Genomic DNA, 6,227 nt, shown 5'->3' with positions numbered 1-6,227 from the left:
TGTGTTGATGTTCAGTCACAATGTTGTGTGCAACTCTTTGTGACCCCATGGATGGCACCACACAGGCTCCTCTTTGGGGGTAGGGGATCCTCATATACTACACTATCTTCTAATGCCATGTGTTAAAAATAATTACTCTATAAACTAGCAGTCTCTATATTTTTCAGTTGCTTGGCCTAGCGAAGATAATACAATGAGATGGGAAACCCGTCAAGACCCTTGGGATTCAAGAGGACTGGGATCCATTATCTATTTTGCCACTAACTAGTTTGACATTGTCAGTATATCACTTAAACTGACTCAGTTTTAACTTCTCAATGTGGAAACTGAGTTGTTTGGCATTAAATATATGATTCTATAATGTTATATTGTCAGAAGTGAGTTTATCTGGTATTTGTAGTGTGAAAAAACAGAATGGGAGAGAAAATACATATTCGGAGGGGAGCCACTTCTATCAGAGAAATGAGAATTAAGCTACTTTTACAAAAGGAAGACAAGTCAAAGTGTATATACTTTCACAGAACTCATGAATTACAAACACATATATTGTAATTTGTTAAATAGTTTGGATTAATAGGAACTTTGAGAATGAAGCTTCAGTAATCCAATCTTTACTGTTCCTCAATCTAATTTGATATTGCCCCCGAGTCAATCCATTTCCTAACAAAGATGGGCCTTAAAGTAATATACCAGTTAATTTTGCAGGGTAAACAGTTTTACAGCTCACAAAAAAAAAGTGTCATATTTAAAGACATTTAGTTGTGATTATTCGGACCAGAGGCATAATACTTTACAACAATTTGTCAGTTTCATCTGCTTCATTCCAGTTGAAATTTTGAAGCAAAGAAATGCTTAAATAAATACCTGAGAAAATTCAAGTTAATCAATACTAGGTCATTGTGAGCATACAAAGCCTCCTTCTGCCCTCTAACACCTGAATACAACCCATCCAACATTTGAAACAAAGGAAGAGGTGCTGGAATCTAAACAAGCTTCACTATTCACTTCAAAAATATGATCTTTTCAAATAAAACATGACTTGGTCTAGATACCACATTCACAAAAGAAAAAAGCAACCAAAAAAAAAAAGACCAGGCAGCACTGAGATTTTAATTTATCCCTATGGGAAAGACTTCAGTGTGGAAAATCAGGCAGGAGCTGATTCTGTTTATCAACTACCTGCAGAGTCTTCTCAGACCTGAGGAAATATTTTTGACAAAATTCTTTATGGGAGGATGAGGAACAGATTCTAATCTTTTTCAGTGCATGGGCAAGACTGAGTGAGAAACTGTATTCAAACTGGATGAGAAAATTAAACTGTTCAGGGCTATCACTGTCAATATGACAACTTCTGGCAGAGAATTCAACTTCAAAGATGGATTCTTGACTTTAACGAACTAAGACCTTGAGATAAAGAGAAGAAACTGGCAATATCTCACTTCCCAGTTCTAACTCTTTTCAAAGTCCATCCTAGGCTAACTTATAAATCAATTTCCTCTGACCCTCCTCCATCTTTCCCTTCTAGTTTTTCTTATGGAATTATTTATGTTACTTAGTTTTGTTCTTTCTGATATGTTACTCAAAATACTTGGAGTAGGGGATGGCAACCCACTCTAGCATTCTTGCCTGGAGAATCCCATGGACAGGGAAGCCTGGCTGACTACAGTCCAAGGGGTTGCAAAGAGTCAGACACAACTGAGGGACTAACAAACACACATACACACACACACTCTAAATACTACCACAGTCTTAGTCTACCCAAGAGTACTGTCATTCTAATAGATTTTGAAAGATCTCCAGCAAGGTTAAGAAAGATGTTTGTGTGTGCTTGATTCCAGATACTATAGTAGGTCTCATGCATAATTTTTAATATTCTCATTAAAATCTAAAAGAATTTATTTCCATTTTCAAAATAAGAGAACTGAGACATAGAAAAGTTTAGCCTCCTTCTCCCCAGTACACAACCTGAAAATGTTGAAGTTGGAATAGGAGTCAGTGTCTAAAACCCCACCTCTTGTATTGTGCTCTCTCCCCTTTTTGTTGTACTTCACCTCAGAACTTTCTGCTTCTTCTGTCTACTAGGTCAAGCCAACTTTCTGCAACTCAAGACTGAACATCCACCCCTCCCATCCATTACTTGGGGCTCAAGTACAGGATGAAAGCACATGAAGGCAAATAAATACACAGCATTATTCTATAGCTCAGGGATCTACAATATTTTCTATCTCTAATGGTATCAATTCTAAATTCTGAGGACTAGATGGGGGAAGTGTGGAAAGAATAACAGATTTTACTTTCTTGGGCTCCAAAATCACCGGATGGTGACTGCAGCCTCGAAAGTAAAAGGCGTTTCCTTGAAAGAAAAGCCATGACAAACGTAGACAGTGTATTGAAAAGCAGAGACATCACTTTGCCAACAAAGGTCCATATAGTCAAAGCTATGGTTTTTCCAGTAGTCATTTATGGATGTGAGAGTTGGCTCATAAAAAAGGCTGAATGCTGAAGAATTGAGGCTTTCCAATTATGGTGCTGGAGAAGACTCTTGAGAGTCCTTGGACAGCAAGGAGATCAAACCAGTGAATCTCAAAGGAAATCAATCCTGAAATTCATTGGAAGGACTGATGCTGAAGCTCTAATAGTTTGACCACCTGATGTGAAGAGCCAACTCATTGGAAAAGACCCTGTCACTGGGAAAGATTGAGGGCAGAAGAAGGGGGTGACAGAGAATGAGACGGTGGATGGCATTACCAGCTCAACGGACATTCATTTGAGTAAACTCCAGGAGATAGTGAAGGACAGGGAAGCCTGGCATGCTGTCCTTCATCTGGTTGCAAAGAAACATGAATTAGTGACTGAATGGCAACAAATAGCTCAAGGTTCTACAACACTTTCTACTTCTTGTGGTATCGATTCTAAATTCTGTAACTACTCCAAGTTTCAAGACCTCTAACCCGGTTTCACTTATTTACCCAACTACTTGGACTCCCCACTCAGGCCAGTTTCTTCACATTCCTCTACTTCTAATAGCATGATTGTTAGCATACTCAAAAATCCTATTACTCTCCTTCTTTAAAATTCTTTTCCTTCTGTTTCCACTTTCATTTACTCAAGTTCCACTCAATCTTTGAGACCAACTGTACCTCCAATCCTTCTTAAATCTTTGCCAACTCTTCTAGATTATGCTGACTTGCCTTTTCTTTGTCCTTCTGGGAAAGTCCTTGGAAAATATGCTATTTACTTTTCTAAATTGTTTCATGTGTTTTATCTTGCCAATTAGATAGTAAGTGAGAAGTGAATAAAACGCTAGATCATTTGTTTTCAATAAATACTGGTTGAGTTATTCAAGACTGAGATATCTTTGAGATACCATGGAGTGAAAGATGACACCTATCCTCCTCCTCACCACCAGAAAAAAATCATTCTACAGCCAAAGTCATCTTCACTGTAAATGTGTTAGGGTCAGGATGTGATTTTTCAATAAGCCTTTCTCAGCCAAGTTATAGGACTTTGTGTTTGCCAAGGGTGAAGCCTATAGGAAATTCTGGGATTTATTTTCACTATGAGGGCAGTTGGCTGAATTTTTATAGTATTAACTCCAGCAATTTTTAGAAGAAATTGAAAATTTATTGATTATATCTAAGTCATATATTACTATTTCTCAGGTTTAGAAACTTGATGTCAAGAAAGAAGAAAACCTCTTTTAAAAAGCGTAGTATATACTGTAGAGAGAAGCCTTGTTGACTTTTTCACTGTGTTCCTGTATATACTTAGTGAATGTATCACTTCAGAAGATACTCCAAAGAGCAACTTGTTAATATAAGCCTGGAACTTTGCAGAGCTAGCAGAGAGTCTGCAGCTGAATATCCTTCTTTAGAACAGAGCCTAATTGAAGAGCTGCAATGAGTCACTACTTTAAGTCTGGCTCAGACTTGCATAATGAGCACAAACTCATAGAGAAAGATATTTCTGATCTATTGGCAAGACTCTCTTCATATTTTAAGTTCACCTCAGTTAAACACAATCTGACTGCTGGAAGCTTCCAGCCCACAACTTTTTGGATATTTCACCCCAGCCACTATATCTTGGATCTGTCTGTTCTCCCTGCTCTATGTGGACACTCTAGGGTGAAGGAGAACTGGGACAAATTCTGTCTCTTCTTTCCATTCTAACATTCTCCACTTTACCCATAAAGATGACAAGTGTAAGAGGTATAGATCCCTTTGGGTTTTAGAACCTGAGCTTTCTCTTAACCCTTTACCAACATAAACTCTCTAGTCTCTGTAACTTCTTAACTTTGCAAAGGCTGTTAGCGGTGCCACCATGCAGAATGCCTGCTGCTGGAAAAGTGTGTAGGTCCTTAATGAACAGTGGCTACAATCATTTTCAAATCTTTTGTCTCTCCCTCAGTGATTCTAGCAATACTGGGCACACAACAGGCACGTGGCACTGTTGGTTTAAGCTGACATTATGCTTAGTATTCTGGAAGAAAACTTCTCTTTAAGATATTACTTTAGAGAAGACATCTTGTATTTACCCAACTTTGGCAGAAAAACTTCAAATGGCTGCTAAAACCATCTCACATATGTCTGTAAACCCCAGTTTCTTTGGGTTACAATATCTGTTAATACCTGAAGAGTAGATAAAATTTAATGACTTTGTCTAAAATATGTTAAATCAACAATAACACTTTTACAGTTAGGGATCAAGTTAATATTCTTGTGGTTATTCAATTTATGTTGTGAAAGTTCAGTGGAGATGTCTTTGACAATAAGTTATCCTTGCCAAGAAGCACTGAGGCAGAATAGCAAGACAATACTTGAAATTCTATGTTAGTTCTCTCAGCTTACATTCTGTTAGCTGTGGATATTTCTCTTTTTTCCCCCCCAAAAATCTAATATTTTTTTGTCAAAAAATTGGCTGCTCAGTTTTAAAGAGATATTAGATAAAATGACAATGTTTAGATGAATAGGGATATCAGTCTCTTTGAGGCTGGGTTTACCTTTCTACTTCCTAAAATAACAAACAGTATCGAGGAAATTCTGATATGTCATTTTAATATGATATGTTCAAATAAACAGACTCCAGTGTCCTGTGGCAAGTTGTAGCCAGGAGCCTACCTGACACTTGTGAGTGAGTGTCATCGGAGCAAGTTGGAACTGTCTCAACTGCTATGTTTTATTTTCTCTTTGAATCAGATGAGTTGTTTTACCCTCTGCTCTGTTCCACAAAAAGAAACTTCCAAAATCCCCTTTACATGTTGTTATTTCACTAAAGGGCTTCTCTCATTGTTTAGCTGGTAAAGACTCTGCCTGCAATGCAGGAGACCTGGGTTCAATCCCTGGGTCAGGAAGATCCACTGGAGAAGGAATTTGCAAACCACTCCAGTATTCTTGCCTGCAGAACCCCCATGGACAGAGGTGCCTGGTGGGCTACAGTCCTTGGGGTTGCAAAGAGTTGGACATGACTGAGTGATTAAGCATATATTCCATCAAAAGTCTTCAGAAAAGCCTGGATTAAAATGAAGATGGTAATGTTATAACTTCCTTCTGATTTCCAATATTCTCATATGTTTACATCACTGGCTTTGAACCATAACAGTGACACAGTATCACCTCAACAGCAGTCTTGATTCAAGCTTGGCACCTAATATCTGACTTGCTCTCAAAATTGGAGAGAACATCACAGCGAGAATACAGCATGGGAAGGAGAGAATCAAAATGTCTTTGCTTTGAGTCTAAAGGATTCTGAAAGGTTGATGTATCAATGAACTTTCAAATTTACAAGTTTTATTTCAAGATTCTTGATTAATTTTCTCCACTACCCTTATGTGTCTCATTCAAAGGAGATTCGAAAGAATGCATGAAGGGTGTGGCTATCACCTTTGGCAATCCACCTTGCTCTTCCAGTTCTTCTCCAAGAGGCCTTCTAATAACCACCTTCTCTAAATTGGTAGTGGAACAACATGCCATCTTGAGAAAATACTTCCTTGTGTTCTGAACATTTTAGACATTGGTAGATACTACAAGGCACTATTGGTCAGCCTAAAACTTGACTAGCATACCTTATAGACACTTAAGATTTTTGTTACTATTCTTAATAAAAAGTTGTTATTTTAAAGTGAAAGTCACACATTGATAGAGTTTGCAAAATGTAAGTATTATATCAATGAGCACTCATTATTGATAACATACCCAATCTGCTCTCTGGGTGGGTTAAATTTTTCCTAT

This window comes from Ovis canadensis, chromosome 5 (genome assembly GCF_042477335.2).
Source record: "Ovis canadensis isolate MfBH-ARS-UI-01 breed Bighorn chromosome 5, ARS-UI_OviCan_v2, whole genome shotgun sequence".
Lineage (NCBI taxonomy): Eukaryota > Metazoa > Chordata > Mammalia > Artiodactyla > Bovidae > Ovis > Ovis canadensis.
Note: the sequence above shows the minus strand (reverse complement) of the source record.